We start from the raw sequence: 18,962 nt of genomic DNA, 5'->3' as shown, positions 1-18,962 counted from the left end.
ATTAAAAAAGACTCAGGATGAGGTTTTGAAAATTTGTCAATTTGGAGCAAGTTTTTATCTCTCTTATCAACTCAAACTGATACCTTAAGCATGAAACAGGAGTTTCTCTTTGCAGTTTTTTACTGCATGCATATAGTACAAACACAAGGCACCGTTTTTTCTCCAGGTACCAGAAGACCTCAGCTAATTTCTTTTTTATCTTTTCCCATCTCTATTTTTTTGATGACTTCTAAGTGTATGCCTTTTCCAGTTCCTGAAAATAAACAATTTCTGAGCCACTGTAGCCTGAAGTTATTTTTTGAATTTTTAAGAGACTGAAAGACATATGAATGAATCTAAGTTATTATAAAGCAAAGCATATGTGCATTGATGGTAATAATGCCTTCCTTTCTGTTTTTCAATATGACAAAAAATAATAAAGCAAAACAAAACAAAAACTTTTTTTTTTTTAATTTATCCTCAGAACAACTCTGGGTGATAGGTAGAAAAAGAAAGCTAATCGGAGACTTTAGATAAGAAAACTGAGATTCATAGAAGGACTTTTCTACAGCCTTGCAAATATTAAATGGTGAGCCTAGAACATCACTTGGTTTTTCTGATGCTGAAATAGCTGCCCGTCTCACACAATGCTGCTGTCCAACCTCAACAAAATATTAGAGTGTTTGCTCCAAAACCCCTTGCAGATACCAACAGCATTTTAAGTACTCATCCAGGATTAATAAAAGTTCCAAATAGTCCCCTTTTTAGTCCTTCAAAAACAGAAGGTGTTGATAGTCTTACAGCACTTCCAAAACCCTAGTAAGACACTTAGATTAGAATAATATGAATACGTAAAATTTTGCACCATAGAATTCAAATTCATCACTATGCTTCTTATCCTGAATCATAGAGGTTTCCACTAATGAATCCACATATCTGCACTATCATTTAACTCACATTTTACCATTTAATGATAAAAATGTTATGTGAAACTTTGAGAGATGTTACCAAAAAACCCAAAACCAAACCAACAAAAACATAATCTGTATCTATGGAATTTACTTGTTCTAAGAAACTGCCTTGTAAAATGTTTGCAGTGATATACCTTTGGCATGACAAGTCCAAACTGACTCATTCATTATCTGTTTAATATACTATAGAATGTTAATATAGTGAAACAACAAAACAGCTCCTCTAATTCCCAGTATTCACTTTTTCTTCTCATTTTGTTTGTATTAGTTTTGGCAGGGGATAGAGTGGTGTGAGGTGAAAGTTAAATAGTATATATGTGTTTATTGTTTGACATATTCTGTTTTTCTGTTAATCATGTTTTTAGGGAAAATGATCTTTCTCCTCAAGATTTTTAAAAATTTGGTCAGTGTTTCCATGGTATAGTTTACAAACACCTTTGCCTTCTTGGTCGTTGTTGCTGTTGTTTTTATTTCTTTGTTTTAATTTTTTTATTTAAGTATAGTTGACACACAATGTTACATTAGTTTCAGGTATACAACATAGTGATTCAGTATCTCTATATATTATTCTGTGCTCCCCACAAGTGTAGCTACCACCTGTCAAAATACAGTGGTATTACAATATCATTGACTACATTACCTATGCTGTGCCCTTTATTCCCATGACTTATTCACTCCATAACTGGAAGCTTGTCTCCTGCTCCTCTTAACCTGTTTTACACATCCTCCTCCCTCCTTCCCTCTGGCAGCCGTCAGTTTGTTCTCTGTATTTATAAGTCTGATTTTGTTTTTTGGATATTTATTTATTTGTTTTGTTTTTTAGATTCCACATGTTGTTTTTAATTTGGAGGTTTAAAACTCATTAAATATTGAAAGACTTCCCATACTGGGGCACCTGGGTGGCTCAGTGGGTTAAGCCTCTGCCTTCACCTCAGGTCATGATCCCAGGGTTCTGGGATTGAACCCCACATCGGGCTCTCTGCTCAGTGGGGAGACTGTTCCTCCTCCTCTCTCTCTCTCTGCCTGCCTCTCGGCCTACTTGTGATCTCTGTCTGTCAAATAAATAAATAAAATCTTAAAAAAAAAAAAAAAGAAAGACTTCCCATAACATGGCCTCATTTTCTTCCCACTGTTTAAAATGTGAGTAAATGTACCCTTGTGAGAGAGATCCATATTACTCTGCTTTCTCTCTAACTTTTGAAGTTACCTTGTCTTCTTCAAGTGTTGGTTCCTTTAAGGTTTTCTTTTTCTTCTCTCTTAATATGGGCTTATTTGACTTTAACCAACTATCCAACCAATAATAATAACACCACATTAGAGATTTTGTGAGTTCATTGATAACCACATTGATTTTATCAAGCCTTGCTCAAAATGTTAAAAAATAATTCCCTTACTCCTTTTTCTCATACTGGATTCCTTGAGTATGAAATATGAAAGAAGGAGAAAAATACCTTCTGCACCTTTAACATTTATTTTTCTAGCCACAAAAGCCAGGATGGAAGTGAAGGAGAGAAATCATGTATATCTACTTGCACAGATTAGGTGAATAGGATAATAATATAAAAATACTTAGAAAATACGTATCATGAGTATGGACAGCACCACTATGAACAGTGTAGAAGAGAAAGTGTAAATAAAATGTCTTTTGGGATATCTGTTGCCAGGTGGGCAGTTCTTCCCTACTCTCTTTCTGGTTTGTGATAAAGTGAAAGTTTACAGAAAAGGGAATAGGACCATGAAGGAAGGAATCAGAAGAGAATGAGAAATGTGTCCATAGATCTTTGTGTCCCCATTTTTCAATTATTATTAGGTCCAAGGTTGTATCATGGGGCCATTGGACTAAGCTTTTAGAGTCCAAACACTAAACAAATTGCCATAGTATAGATGCATAGCTCTGTCTTTTTAAGGATAGCATCCAAAGAAAAGGTAAAAGACCCACTCAATAGTTTTACTAATATGCAGTTGGAAGAGGAGGTAAGCGAGGAGGCAACAGGTTTCAAAGAGTGGAAAAAGACACATGGCGAAGAGGAGGAAGAAGGAAGACTGCACAGATCTAATTATGAAGCAGAATTGAGTGCCATCCACCTAACACATTACAAATATGTATAACACTTCAAATATTTTTGGACTAGATTCTTTTAGGGGTTAACATTCTTGGCGTTACGGGAAACTTGGCTACTTACACTGGCACTGCAAATGGATTTATCTCTGTTATTATCTTTATTTGTACTCACTCATTCTTTCTCTTTCACTGTGCTCCCCATTTTACCAAGAAAATTCACTTTCAATTACACATATATCATAATACTTAAACATTAGTTTCACTTGCCTCTGGTTAATAACTCACCTTATATTCAAACATCCATCAACATAAAATCAGCATAACAACTTTTATGAATCCCTTTATCATCAGCACATTCTAAATGCTTATACAATTCACTCTCTGGATTCATATAGGAACTTGCTTAATAGCCCTTAAAGTTACTATAAACCTTGGTTGCTTTCAATCATAGGAATATTATTCATGTTTTCAGAGTGAGCTCAGTTTTGGTAATTGTTAAAGTTTAAAACCACTGGGATATAGATGTAGTAATCTCTATAATAAAAAAAAATTCTTTTAAAAAAAAACTGGTTTATGGGATCTCTAGAATTTTCAACTGACTTCTAGCTACTAAGAATTCTTTATACTCGTCTTGATATAGGTTTGACTCTGGAGACAAATATTTATAGTGAGAATTTTCAATAGGGAGAACTTATGAATGTCCCAGTTTCTGGTTTGGCAGGACAGTAGAGCAGATGGTTCTATTTTTGACTTGAGGTTAATTCACAGCCCCTGTGGAACCTTACCTCATTTGCCCCATGGTGGAGATCATGTTCAGGTGAATGGAATTACTAAGTACTGAACTGGTTTTCAAGCAGCCAAATAGCACCAAACAGGTGCTAGGTGTGAACAAAGGGCTATATCTGGAAGGATTAAAGGAGCATTGAAAGGGAAGTTTGAAAGATGGCCAATGACATATTTTTTCCTACTTAATTTATACCCCAGGCCATTCTTGAATGATGCTAGCTGTTTTTTCCTAGAATTCAGCAATGATGCATATGGAAATGGTGTAAGGTATTTAAAAATAATTACATTCATTGAAAATGGCAATAAAGGGCGCCTGGGTGGCTCAGTGGGTTAAGCCGCTGCCTTCAGCTCAGGTCATGATCCCAGGTCCTGGGTTCGAGCCCCGCATCGGGCTTTCTGCTCAGCGGGGAGCCTGCTTCCTCCTCTCTCTCTGCCTGCCTCTCTGCCTACTTGTGATTTCTCTCTGTCAAATAAATAAATAAAATCTTAAAAAGAAAATGGCAATAAATATGACAATAAGAAATAGAAAATGAATTCTAGATGTCATAATTTTTCTGCCTGCCACTAGCATTTTCACTTTATCTAGATATTCAAGAGTAAGAAATAATTTAACAAAGTCTGATACCTATAATCAAGCTGTAACATTTCATATTAAGCTCAGTTCGTATCCTCAAGATGATATAGAAATTATATGGGAAAAAAATGAAACATATAAGCAGATCAAATTTTCCCTTCATTCTTTCAACATGAACTTGGAAATGATCACTGTATGTTCACAGTATATATACTTGGATTAATTACTGTAGGAAAGTTTGGAGAAGTTGATGTCAAGGCCCTTATCATTAAAGACTTTATAATTTAACCAAACAGCACAAAAACTAGATATTATCATTATCAATGAAATATGTTTACCTCATTGACACAAACTGGTGTGATGACTTTGAGTCACAACTCATCTGATTTCAAGTTTTTTTGTCTCCAAGTTTTCGTCCATACCTAATTTTGATGATTATATGCTTTTATATCCTAATAAAAGAGTACTTATGTCAACTCCTATGCTAGTTTTTGGAGATAAAAAGGAAATGCTTATGATATTTACTTGCCTTTAGTTAAGTAGACAGGGTATATGTTTTCCTTTCTTTGTTGTTCTTATTTTACAGTTCTCTTTTTGCTTTTATTTATTTATATTTTAATGTAGAGAAGCTGATTTTTTTTTTTTTTTTTGCCCCAGGAAGGGGTGTGTGTGTAATAAAATTTCTTACTGTAGGATGCATAGGCTTCTACTATTGAATTTGTTTTAAAAGAAAGTTTTGTGACTCCTTCAATGTTGACACTCTAAGACTCACGGTAAACGAAACTGATCCTTGCAAGGAAGGTGAATTGTTTTGCCTAAAGTTTCATTTTCCTAAAGATCTTCTGTAAGTGAAGAATACTGATGCCTAATGTACAAGATCTGAAGTATAACTAGCCAATAAGCAGAGAGACCTTCCCTAAAGGCAGTGCAAATAATAGACAGTGGAACTCCTGGATGCAAATTGCCCTGAAAATGGAGATGTTAATTCTAGATCTAGGTTTAAGATAAAGGTTTTGGAGGCTCTTAATGGAGAGCTGGTTCCAGTTAAGGAAGTGACTAAGATGAGAAGTTATCTCTGAGCCAGTCCCTTTGATAAAGAAGACCCTCCAACATATGTACTGAAGCAGGATAATTAAGAATGATCCACATGCTCGCTTCGGCAGCACATATACTAAAAAGAATGGTCCATTATTGGGGGGTTGGGGGAGCTCACTCATTAAGCATCTGCCTTCTGCTCAGGTCATGATGCCAGAGTTCTGGCCCCACATCGGGCCCCCAGCTCGGTGGGAAGCCTGCTTCTCCTTCTCCCATTCCCCCTGCTTGTGTCCCTGCTCTTGCTGTCTCTCTCTCTGTGTCAAATAAATAAATAAAATTTAAAAAAAAAGTGATCCCTTATTTTGTGATCATCTTGTAACAGAACAGAAAATGGGTATACATGGGCATATAATACACAGGGAGTCCACCTATGGTACACTGTTATTGGAACTTAGTCCTGAAGGAATGGGATCCTTTTTCCTTAAGAAATCCCATTGCCTATGCAGAGATATGAACCAGTCAGAGAGATAATGTTGCAAGACCAACTTCTAAAGGATCACTCTTTATCTGAGGGCAAGAAGCAATATTGGAGGTAGCCTTTTTAGACTTAGTCCTTCCTCCAGTCCCAGCTGGGATTATAGGGAGGCAGGGTGTCTGAGTCTCTAAAAGGGAATAAATTCCTGTTGGGAACTCTTGAGGGAAATAAAATATTAATTAGAAATATTTAAGTGCTGTAACTATATTTGTGCTCCATGTTGTAAAGCAGGCCATAGCTGTTATAAAATTGGATAACCAGATATATAAAAAATAGAACAAATGAGATGCCTTGAAATATTGTTTAAGAGCTGGATAAAATATGGATGTTTGAGTTCTAAGACTGCCCAGAGAAAGATAAGATTTGTGGGGGTAGAAGGAAAAAGGCACTCCAATGAGATAGGAGTTTAGAAATGAGCTGGTCTTTGCAAACCTGGAAGACTTCAGAAAAACAGAGAAGATGTGGAAGAATATACCAGTCAGGTAAGTGGCATAAAGAAAGATAAAGAGAAAAGGAATGTATAGATATATGTGTGTAGGAATAAGAAGAGAAGATAGTAAAATTTAAAGTGCCAGGAAATAATTCATGTGTAATTGCTGAAAGGATAGAATATAAAGAAATTTATGATAAAAATTGATTCCATTTAGCTACATTTCATCAAAATGGATATTTTGTTCTAAACTGCTATAGTGCAAGGCACTGATAATACACATCATGTCTGATTTACTATCAGTGGTCCTTATATAAATGAAAATGTGCCAAATTGTTATTCATATCACTGGATCAAACCCCAGTTCTGCTATTTAAATGACCATTGCTGATTTCAATAATTCAGAATCCAACAAACTCTATTCAGCGTTATTGCTTCTCAATTCCAGGGGATATTATTCACCTTGTGTTCTTGGTGTATGACACCCATGGACTGAGCACTGCACAGCATGTGTATCAGGAGGTGGTGACCCTTGTTGCACACCACTTCCATTCCATATGTGTGTCAGAATGTGTGGGATATCAAAAAAAGAGGTCTAACATTTCTTGGACAAAACATTTTTTGGGATTTTTTTTACAGATGTCATTCTGTGTAATCTTCACAAAATCTTTTATTGGGTAGTATTATATCCCTCACTGAACACATGAAAAAACTGAGGTTTACATCATCTCCTGGCCACAGTCACAGTTTTATGCTTGGTGAAACTGGGTTTTGTACCTGGATCCCTTTTAATCCTTGATATTTTTGTGCATGCTTTCTCAGGAGATAGGTTGTAATTACTGTGTGTATAGTGTATTTTATGGTCTGAATAAAATTCCAAATAATATAAAACAACTTGTTCTCAAAGAGCTCACCCAGAGAAAACAAGGACAAACAGTTGTGAAGTTTAAAATACATTAGATATTGAAAAGAAAAGAAAAAAGAAAGCAATGCATAACTTACTAAGAAATGAACCTTAGTAACATTAACTGTTAAAAGTTGTATATTCAAGGAGAGAAGCATTATTGCACCATTCATCCATTTATTCATTTATCCAATGTCTCATTTTTTGGCTGTTATATTGTTGTGCCAAGCTTGTCATATCAAGATAAGCAAGGCATTATTTAAAGAGTTCTTTTGTTGTTGTTGTGTTGCTGGCAACACCTAAGTTCAGTCTTCCCTAAACCTTTTCCATGAGAATATTTCCATGAAGGCTAATTGTCTTACAGGAGAAGTAACACTGCAAAGCCTCTATTCTCCTGGGTCTTCATTTTATTCTTTTATTATTGTTGCTTTTTTTTTTTTTTTTTTTTTGGAAACATAATGTTCATGTGGAGATCAGATGTAGCTAGTGCAAAGCTTGTCTTTAAATGATATAACAATCTGTGCTTATGACAACGTACTTGTACTGGACATTGGTTTCTAGCTCCTTGTCTGTCTCTGCCACTAAAATGTGAACTTTTTGAGGGAAGAGATCGTGCCATATTCATTTTTAAAATCTCCCTCACCTATTACAGCAGTTACTAATAAATATTTGTTTAATGAATAAATGGAACAATTACTTTTATGTAATTGGGCTCTTTTTTTTTTTTTTTTTTTTTCCTTCCTAAGCAACTATACTGGTAGGGTGTCATATACTGGGCTAAGAATCACAGAGGTAGGGATAATAATTGTCTGGGCTTTTATGCCACAGCTCTTATTATCCAAGGCTTTGGATCAGATACTTTTTATGAATTGATGAAATAGGAAGTGTGTGACACTAAATATATAATGCAGTTATATATTATTTTGCAATGTTCTCTGATTGTTTCATGTGTATGCATTTGTCCCCTAATTAAAAAGCAGGTTTTATAGGGAGCTGAATGTAAGTGATGAACTTTCCTGCATCTACTAGCCCATGGAGTTGTGTCCATATGGTATTTGTGTGTGTGTGTGTGTGTGTGTGTGTATACATATACACACATGTGTACATATGTACTTGTATATATTTTACACAGCTTGAACACAAATTTGGTGGATTTTAACTAAATCATTTGACAATACTTTACCTCACAATCAGTGTAATTGAACTACTGGGTATTTACCCCAAAGATACAGATGTTTGAATTAGAAGAGAGGAAACAAATGAGCGGTGCATTTATTTCACTGTGACCTCCATGGAAGACAATTCTCCTCAAACTGTTTGGAATTCTGGGTTTTCATAAACTTGCCTGTGAGACTTAGAGCTCTTTGATTCCAAGGCTCACCAGTGTAATGGAGAAAATAAGCAATCCGGGTATGGGACTGCTGGCATAAATGTGAATTAGAGCTTTGTGATATAAGTAACACTGTGTCTTTTTACATTTATCCCAGCCATCATGTGCTAAAACTGCTTTATCTGGTGATACACTCACCCAATCGCTCCTGCAGTACACATCTTCCTAAATATCCCCTGGCTTGAAACAGAGAAATATTGTCATGATCAAATCTAGTTCTCCAGTTTGCTTCAGTGTAAACTTTACTAACTTCAAATAGAATTTTGCTGGATAAATGCTAAAGTAATTATTCATTTCTGGGCCACGGGCATTATTTCACCAAGCAGTACTTTTCCAGACTGATGGACAGTATTTTTGTAGTTGTTCATAGAAAAATGAAATCACTTACTACAATTTGATTTTTATGTTGCTGTGGTTCAATAGAGGTTGGTGTCAGCCACCTTGCTTTTAAAATTGAGCTCATCTGAAACATTTCACAAAATATGGTGTTCTCACAAAGAAAAGAAAGAAATATAAGTATGGGGTCTGATTATAGGGCAATCAAGACTCTAAAATATACAGTCTCAACATGAATACTGAAATCTGTTTTTATAAAATTGAGCTTACTAAACACATCTCTAATTTGACTTTGAGATGCCATATTTTTCAATACTATTGTCTTTAAAACTCCCTTATTGGGGTGCCTGAGTAGCTCAGTGAGTTTAGTGTCTGCCTTCGACTCAGGTCGTGATCTCAGGGTCCTGGGATCAAGCCCCACATAGGGCTCCTTGCCTGGCAGGGAATCTGCCACTCGCTCTCACTCTCCCTCTGTGCTCTCTCTCTCTTACTCTTTCTTTCAAGTAAATAAATAAAATCTATTTTTTTAAAAAACTTATTTTTCCATGCAATGCTTGTCTCTTCTATAAAATTGGTCATTCATGGAAATGGAGGTTTATTAAAGTAAAGCACTGGTATAGATAATGATTCTGGAAATGGAAAGGGTTACAGGAAATTATTCTGCAGAGTCAGCAGGGACCTGTGTCATGGTATCCAGGAACAGGGCTAGTTGGGAAAGTCTGGTATGTCTTTGCTTACTTATCTAGTTTTTGGGGTGAAAATCCTAAATTGCTTTATCACATAACCTCTATGCCACACAGCATCACTAATGAGTATACCAATGAATGTTATCATTTTTATTTATATTAATATACTGACTCTTCACTTAGATCTAAAAGACCTTGGGCTTTGGAATCAGTTTTAGTAACTGTGTGTCCAAGTGCAAATCATTTCACCTTATTGTAGACTTGTAAAATAAAGTTTGTGAACATTAAATAAAATATTTATATAAAATTCATGCAATGTCTAGTTTATAATAAGTGTTCAACAACTACTTATTATATTTTTAACCTGAAGATTCTTAGGTAGTTAGTGGGGTAGGTGTGTAGCAGAGTATTAAAATTACAGGATCTGGGGCAGACTAGGTTCAATCTAGTTTCTACGACTTACTAACTCTAAGACTTCGGACTTCACATCCTGTGTGTCAGTTTTTCATCTATAAAATGGGGACAATAAGACTTTCTGTCTTATAAGATTCTTATGGAAAGCCCATGAAATAATAGGTGTTAAGTGCTGATAGCAGTGGCTGGCGCATAGTATATGCCATAAAAATGCTTGCTGTTTAATAGAATGATTATATGCCCTGGCACTCTGGTGCTCAGAATTTGTGGTTGATGAGAACAGAGCTACTATGGTGAGTAATGAAGGAGAACTTCAGGAACTGAATAGAGCCATGATCCTGAACCAGGAAAGGCAAAAATATGTTAGTCATCTCTTTTTGCAAATGAGTTGAGAATTCAAATATTTAAAAGGTAGACAAGTGGCCTTAATAAAAGACTTATGGGAGTGTGTTAAGAAAAACTCAAAAGTTTTTTTTTTTTCCTCCTGATTGTTATAGAGAGTTTGTATGTTGAAAATAAGATCTAATTCACATAAATCCTTCCCCTGAGTAACTCTCTCCCTAGGAATATTAGGCTGCATCCAGCCTGAAAGTCCAGGTGAAGAAGTTAGACCTCAAAACCAAACCAAACCAAACCAAAACAACAACAACAACAACAAAACAGGCTTATGCCTGACAATAAGCTTTGAGCAAAATGTTCTCAGGATATGCTTTTGAGTATGTGAAGTATTGAATCAAGGGCAAAGTAGGATTTCTAGAACCCAGAATCAGAATGAGATATACCATGGTGGATGAAAAATACAAGAAAAAGTCTTACTTCATAATTTGATGCCATGAATCAGATGAAGTTGTGTCAGGACTCAACAACAACAACAATGATAGCAGCAACAATAAAAAGCACTAGAATGGAAGGCCTAGAACCAGTTATAAAACCGTCCCACTTGCCTTACCTAGTATAATGGTAAAAGAAACACGAAATGGCTGTTCTTTAAAGGGTGCTAGACAAGGTCATGTGGGAGATGTAAAGCATTTAATATGCAATGTCTAAGAAGAATGAAAAGAGACATGGTATGTGAAGACATCAGAATTCAGTTCAAAGTCAAGTTACTTAATCCCTCTCTCTGCCTTGTCTACCACCATGAGAAACTGAGACCTCTTCCTTCCAACCCATCTCCCACTGACTGTACCAAGGACCACTTCTGAAATACATTATGTGATAACTGTATCATCACTGATCATATGGGATCCTCCCTATAATGTGTGATGTTTGCATATTCTTCAAGACACTCTTGGGGACAGAAAACTGTTTAAAACACAAAGGAATTGCCCTTCCCAAGGTGGACTTCAAAAAAAGGTATTACCATTTGGGGAAAAAATGGTCCTCCCAGATGCATTTACTCTGCCTTCCCATAAAGACCAGTCCCAACCCAGGCCACATGCTCTGTCCTCTCACAGAGCCCCTCTGTATGAGAGAAGAACACTTAGGTCACTTCAGTCTGGAACATTAAAACAAATGCTGATAGTTCAAGGTTAATAGATGCATAAAACAAAAGTAATTCCATGTCAAAGCTGAGATGACAGGCGATTTGACTTGAGGCAGCCTTACAATCACTCTTTTACATGTGCTCCGTGCTGAGACCAGGCAAAGGCGTTATGTTTCTGACATTTACTTGTCAGGAAGGTATGACAATAGAGATTGTTTCTATCTCTGCTGCTCCCAGATGTTAACCTTCCAGCTTTAGTTTGTAATTGGGGTTCTGTGGAGCTTTAACATTTTCTATTGATTCAATAGAAGCAATAACATTTCCAATCATAAGACAGCATTATAGAAATATCAGGCAATTCACATATCAGAATGTTTGATAGCTGGGCTCACCGCATTAATTTCTGTCACCTTTGCCAGGAACCCTTTATCCTCTTTTTAATACTGAAGGACACCTGGGAGTAGTTGCTGCCACTTTTATTGTTCAATAAAGTAGACAAAAGTTTCAATTAACAACCAAGGGGCCTCTAGGAAATTGTGAATGAGAATATATTTGCTCATTTTACTATATTTCTTTTTTCTAATGTGCCATCTGTGACTTCGAAGCTGTACTTCATTCAGAAAGCGTGTGTGTGTGTGCACACACACATATATGCGTGCAGACATACGTACACACACACACACACACACACACACACACACGTTTTCAGTCCTCCTAATCCAGTTTACTTCATATTCAACAAAGAAAGCCAAGATGGGACCAGTGAGGATATGGAGAGAAATTGGAAGTAAGTCAAAAAGATCACGCAAGTGTGAGCAGAAGGATGAAGATTTCCATATCTGCAGGGCAGTGAGGCAAGAGATACCTGGACTGCAAGCCCCTGTCCTTGACCCTGAAACTGAAGTACCAAAGAATCCTCTTCTACTGCCTAACAAGTACCTCTTCAAGAAGGAAAAAAAAAAAAAAAAAATCCTGTGTCATTTATTCACTTACATTCTCATTCTTTTACTAAATATTTATATTATGAGTTTGAAAAAATTATTAGCTGTGTTTTGAAAATAATTCTTGAACGGGAAGAAATTGAGATCTAAAAAGTGATATTAAACATGTGATAATATTATAATTTTTCAAGATGCTCTGTTTTGTTTCACTTCAGTGTAACCTTTGTACCTCTTCCTGAATAATCTCTTGTATGTTCTACAGAGGCCATTTTTGATCCTACAATCTTCCTCAGTACATTTCTTTTAATTTTAACTAATTTAAACAAGCACCGACACTTGCCACTTTTGTTCAGCTGTCTACCAAATACCTGCACTTTACGGACAAGCTTCTGCTCACCTACAAAACATTTCTTCACTCTCTCCTTTCCAAGTTTTAGACTGTATGAAGAGTGAGTCTTAATTTTTAGAAGACAAAGACCTGAGAACCTGGTTGTTTTTCTCATAAAATTATGCATTTGTTATGTGTTAATGTATTTAAACTTTATTATTGGCCTTAAGGACTATGAGACAAAAGCATTCAATGATGTTATTTATACATAAGTTCAATACATGACTTGTTACTTTAGCCTGTTGCTATCTTGTGATTTCTCACAGTTCAATGCTACATAAATTTTTGATGCCAATGTCTTCTTTATTATAATCATTATCTACTACATTAACAAAACTTTAAATAAAATTGAACTCATTAGTCTAATTTTAGACTTTTAACATAGAGTTTTAGAGTTTTAACATAACTCATTAGTCTAATTTTAGAAACTTCTACCCAATGTACCTCAGTAAATTAATCAGCCTCATTTTGATATGGTTTTTCAAATAATAATTGGTAAAAAGCAAATTTCCTTACATTTAATTTATATTTTTACATTTTGTTCTTAAATTCAGTGGTGGAAAATTGTCAAATGTCTTGTGGAAATCGAGGCCTGTCACATCAACTACCAAAAAAAAAAAAAAAAAGGCTATTGGAATGTGATTGTGCTTAGTAAATGCTCGGGTCAGGTGGGGGGGTTCCTGCTTTTGTGACTGCCTTTTCTTAGGCACTTACAAGCTAGCTCTTTAATAATTTCCTAGTATTGTGTCTGGAAGTTAGATTGTTTTTACTGGTCTGTATAGTTTGTAATAAGTTCTTTGATCCTCCTTTTGAAAATGGTAATGACATTTTTAAAAATCTTCCGTTTTTGTATGAATGAATAAAGCCATGCCTAAGAAAAAGTAAAATAATAATGCTATTACACTTGAAGAATAGGGATTTGATATTGTCATCAATACAGAGATAAACTCTGACGTGGATACACTGGAATTGTAGCAAAGAAAAACGAAACAAAGTTTCTAGGTCAAATTTACTTAACTCATTTTGCACTACTCACATTGCACATTATTTTACCTTGCTTCTCTAAGTGTGGCCAATAGTCCAGTGCCATTGGCATCACTGAGGAGCTTGTTAGAATAACATAGGTTTGGGTCCCACCCAAGAAATCCTTATCAGGTTTGGATTTTATCATGATTCCCCAGGAGATTTATATCCATTGAAGTTTGAGAAGTACTGGTATAGATGATCTCTCTGTTTTCAAACATATTCCATTTTTTTGCTCTATATATCCCTGTGGCAGTCATCTACCTGATCATGTCTTTTCTGACAACAAAAGTGCATCATATGACTTGTTTTGTATATTGTCCAAACATTCCTTAACAAGAACAAGTCATTATACTGGATATAATCCTTATCTTGTAATTAATTTGAAGTGCGCCTTCCAGAAAAGCTCTTTTAACTTCTAGTATATGTAAGAAGTTAAACACCTGATTATTCTTTTGAATCACTTGAGCAGTTTTCTAAGAGGTAGTTCTTCTCCAAAAGCTAGTTGCACTCTTTTAGTCACTTAGGAATCCGGGTCTGTCTCCTTAATCTTTAGGTTAAAACACATGTATGTTATTCTACATGGTCAATATTTGGGGGTTATGTTAAAGATAGATTGATCACATAATTGAAAGTTATAAGTGGTCAAAGAATCTTAACAGCAAACTAATTCTTAATATTTTACACAAAATTATGTGTTCAATAAATGTTTATAGAAAATATTAGAGAGCTGAGAGGGATTTGGGAGTGTAGCAATATAGATAAGCTACCACATTTCAGATGGAGAGACTGTGTGGTCTTATTCCATTCAAAAGTAATTATATAGACAAGGGCCCTTTTTCTTTATGGTCCATTCAGTTAACCTCTTCCACCTCTGCAAAGAGGAGAGCTCCTCCATCTCAGAAGCTCTGTCATGCAGCAGACAGACATTTCTCTCAGTCACAGTATAGAAGCCAGACACCAGTTTTTTGAAACCAAACAAATATGCAATTTGTCAGTCTGCAGATAGAGTGTTTCTGCCTTCAGATTCAAAATGGTTTTCATTTATTCATGTAAAAAAGAAGCATTTCAGTTATAGTTGTAATATTTACTTATCTGGTTTCCTCATGATGGATAACAAATGTATCCAGAACTTCCATGCATCAAAAAGATGCCACTTCATAAAATGGCAATACAATTCCATATTACAATAAAAACAGATACAATTCAGAATGCCTCAAATAGTTCCAAAAGCAATTATGGCATTTCAGAAGTAAACATTACTTACAAATTCATAACCACCCATCAAAATTATTTCACTAGGGTAAGTTAAGGAAGCATCTGCTACTATTTATGCATTTTGAGTCTTTCTTATTTTTCATATCCAACTATGAAAAAAACTGCTTCCAGCAAGTACTGTAGTCCAGAGTAAAGTCAAACAGTTTGCCATTTACCTAGTAACATATACTCCTTTTTAAGTTGCAGCTCAGTCATTTCACTATAATAAAGGTATAAAATTCACATTTTCGTCCAAAGGAACAAGATCTGACCAGTACCATCTGCAGAGAAATAGTGCCTAAGATTAGCAGTCTTATTTCTTTGCCCAAAAGAATAGCAGAATAGGCTCCTTTTAAAGGCTAAAAAAAGCCATTCTTCATATCCTGTCCAGAATAATGCTGAATTATTTCTCAACTACAAGTAGTGTTTCATAAATCATAAAAAGAATAAATCTTATTAAATCAGTTGTAGATTACAAAAACCTAAAGGCAAGGTCCATTCTCCAAAGTACAGTGCTGTCCTCACTGATTTTTTATCTTTTTACTTATTTAAGAAGAGACAACTTGTTGGAGACTTCCTTAACTGAAATAAGAGCCTTTTTTTTTTCTTTTTATAAGGAGTCAAGTGTCAAATAACCATAGTAGACCAGTTCATCTACTGAATGTCTAAATTTATGCAGACATGTATAATGGGGAGTATAGATGTCTAGCATGTGCAAATAAATCATTTTAACATTAAATTTTTTAAAAAAATGATTACCATATCTATCACATTCACTCAGAAGATTAAAGGAACAATAAAATTTGATATACTCTAAGCATGCTGAAAAATAAAAAAAATCTTTACAATTAACATAAAATAATATACCAAAATCTGTTTTTGAATAGTCAAAATATTGTATACCTATAGCTCTTAAACTGATGTGGTATAATATTCACAAAAGTCTAGTTTTATGTTTTAGGAAAAATAAGCTCACTTTTGCTTGTCACAGAACAAAATAAGAATGCAAAAGTTATGATTCTCTTAGCGAACTTTGCACATTACAAATAACATATCCAACAAGGTAGATATTTTATAGTCAGCCTAGTGATGAAAAATTCAATATACATATATTTATGTATTGAGTAGATTTATAGCCAACACGCCCACTGCCACTTGGCCTCAGTTCACTTTCACGTCCTTGAAAAAAACACATTTCACACATTTTAAAAAAACATTTAGAAAATTTAAAAGCATTTGCCAGTGTCACAAAGCAACAGCAAATGGTGTACGCATCTCTAATAAGTTAGTCTAGAAATACGGAATATGAAATGTGCAACGAGGTGTTTTGTATTCTGAAGTGAAAGGCCTTCTAACTTTATTGACTCACATTGAGGATGAAGACTGGGTTCACAAATTTGGTAATATGTGGATTTCATTCTGCTCCAACCTGGCACAAATGTGATGCCATTTTACCAGTAGTTGAGGGGGTAAGCTTCATTGAGGTGTTCCTTCACAACAGGAAGTGGGGTGCAGGCAGTTTAAGAATTATTTTTCACTGTACACAGTATGCTTTTATTCAACATTTTGAGATGGTGATATAAAATGTGACCTAGCAGAGATCATAATTATAAGGGATTATCACCATATATAATTAGTATTCGTACATGGAAAAATGTAGTGGTGGGAAAAATGTTAACTTTGTCCCCCATTGCCCATTCTATCAACACTTTAGTCCCACATGTTTTCCCATAGTTCATTGCCCATTCCATCTGTGGATTAGAGAAAATACATCCTTCATTAACGCTTTCAACAAACATTTATTACCACCTTTTATGTTTCAGTCACTGAATTAGACTTTGGAGATAGTATAATGAATGGGCTAGCCACAGTCCCACTCTTATAGTTTATAGCAAAGTGCAGAACACACACAATTAAATGGGCACTTGGAATATGGGGTTTCATTAATGTTACGGCAGGAAAGGTACAAGGTCTTATGAGGGTAGATGGAAGCAGTACCTAACACAAACTTGGAGGATCAGAGAACAATTTCTTGAGGAAATAAAACTAAAGTTGAGAGGTAGAGGTTGAATAATTAGGAATCATTCAGATAAAAGTGTAGTTGGCATGTGCAAGAGGTAGAAAGTTTAGAGAGGATGTAATCCAGCTGAGAAAATGGAAGACATTCAATATGGTTAGAATTCAGCATACAAAGGGGAAGGTAATAAGAGATCATGGAAGAGGTGTAGAGAAGGGCCAAATCAAGAAGAAGGGCCAAATCAGGAATTCAGGCATGCACACCTGGGTGGCTCAGTTAAGCATCTGACTCTTGCTTTTGGCTAGGTAGTGATCTCAGGATTGTGAGGTGGAGCCCCACATGGAGCTCTACCTGGGGTCTGCTTGAGATTCTCTCTCTTTCTGCCCTCTACTTGTGCTCTTTCTTATGCTCTTTCTCTTTCTCTAAAATAAATAAATGAAGTGCTCTTGTGCTCTTTCTCTCTCTCTAAAATAAATGAAGTCCTTTAAAAAAGAAATATGGAATTCAGAATTTATCCTGAAAATATTGAAAAATATCACTAAGAGTGTATAAAATAGTGGTATAACAAGATCACATTAATTTTAAATTGTTCTATCACATTGCAGTGTGGGAATTAGCTTGGTGGAAGACAAAACAAAAGACAATGGAGAGATAGTTTTAGCAACCTGGGAAAGGATTATGGTGGCCCAGAATGAATAAAGGAAAAAAGAAGAAATGAAGGGAGGTTGGAAGGGGATACTCTATTACATCAAAGGAAGGATTTCACCATTCATAGGTAACTAGAGGGTGTTTCTTTTGTGTGACAGAAATAGAACATCTTAGGGGCACCCACGTAGCTTAGTTGGTTAAGTGTCCAACTTTTGGTTTTGGCTCAGGTCATGATTTCAGGGTTGTTAGGTTGAGCCCCTGGTCAGGCTTCACCCTTATTGCAGAGTCTGCTTGAAATGCTTTCTCTTGCTCTACCCCTTCTTCTGCTCTCTCTCTCAAATAAATAAATCTTAAGAAAAAAAAAAAAAGAAGAAATGGAACACTTTACTTTCCTGCTAGTAGTGATGATTGTACAAATTTATCACATGATAAAATTTCATAGAACTATACATCCTACCCAAAAAATTTATGCATGTAAGTCCTGATGAACTCCAAGTAAGATCTACAACTTAGTTAATAGTATTATGCCAATAACCAGTTTTCTGGTTTCAATAATGTACTCTAGTGGGGTATTTTGTCATCAGGGGAAGTTTGGGAACTGTCTATACTATTTTTGCAACTTCTTAAGAGTCTAAAATTATTTCAAAACAAAAAGTGATTTTAAAAAAACAAAAAAGGGGAAGAGAACAATTTTGGGGGGAAAAAGAGTTTGTTATGATCCTAGCCCAGGCAGTGCCTCCCAGATCTTTCTCATGTTCCCTATTGCTGAAGGAGATTAAGGCTCTTTCCATGTTGTCCTGATTTGAGATAGTTGAAAAAGGGAGCTAGAGGATAGTATCCCAAAAGAGAGACAGACCATAACTCTGATACTTTGTCCCATTCAATTACCTTGACCCTGATCCATTCTTGTCCATGCACCTTCTCTTTGCATCTGAATTGGTTAAGGGCAGGGAAAGTGGAATAGTCTGGGCCTTTATCTAGTGACCTGGTTAATGTAAAGGAACATGGAGAGCTACTAGAGAATTTTATAGAGATGATTGTAAGTGTTTCTAATGTATTAGACTCAACAAACCAAAAGTAATGATGCCATGGAAATGAAGAAC

This window comes from Enhydra lutris, unplaced genomic scaffold (assembly GCF_002288905.1).
Source record: "Enhydra lutris kenyoni isolate GAN:26980312 unplaced genomic scaffold, ASM228890v2 scaffoldscaffold8, whole genome shotgun sequence".
In the NCBI taxonomy this organism is placed as follows: Eukaryota; Metazoa; Chordata; class Mammalia; order Carnivora; family Mustelidae; genus Enhydra; species Enhydra lutris.
This window is presented reverse-complemented; position numbering follows the sequence as displayed.